Genomic DNA, 728 nt, shown 5'->3' on the forward strand with positions numbered 1-728 from the left:
CAGCTTGGCAAAGGTGTTATCTCACTGCACTTGGGGCACCGGTGAGGCACTGCGGGGTTCGTTCGCCACGGCACTGTTGTGTTATTTTCGCCGATTGTATATAATTCAGATATTGCGTAATACGTTAAAGTATGACTTAGAAGACAACAAAATACACAAAATGTAAAAGAAATTTTCGTTATCTCTGAAATACGTTGAGTAAACTTTCGAACCCCGCAGTGCCGTACCGGTGCCCCAATTGCAGTGAGATACATTTTGTACTCCTGAATAGCAAAGTCTATACATAACGAAGCGTTTTATTCGAACGACGTTTCGTTGACCGTTGTCACTTTCCTAAGGGAAATTCTGACTGGGTCACTTTGCACTGCAGCTGTAGGTGTCGCTTATTACAGATGCGGTCCCAAACGCAAAACGTCTTTATATATAACGTTACATGGATAGTTAATGTGGTGTGAACAGATTGGTAGTGGGGCACCTTATAAAATTGCTTTCGCCAAAAAAGGTTATGTTTATACGTGCGTTTGTGTGTGCGTGTTTCCAACGTAACTCACGAAGCGTTGGGTGTATCCTTATATCTTATGTTATCTGGTAGAGTTGGGAAAGCAAATACTTGTTCCTGATTTTACTTCTTGTGTGTATGTGTGGGTGTAGGGGCAATTTTATAATGTTTTAGATACCCCATCTTGGTGATTTACAATTTACAGATAGCTAGGTTATCTGAGTGCAAG

Source organism: Branchiostoma floridae, chromosome 14 (assembly GCF_000003815.2).
Source record: "Branchiostoma floridae strain S238N-H82 chromosome 14, Bfl_VNyyK, whole genome shotgun sequence".
Taxonomy (NCBI): domain Eukaryota; kingdom Metazoa; phylum Chordata; class Leptocardii; order Amphioxiformes; family Branchiostomatidae; genus Branchiostoma; species Branchiostoma floridae.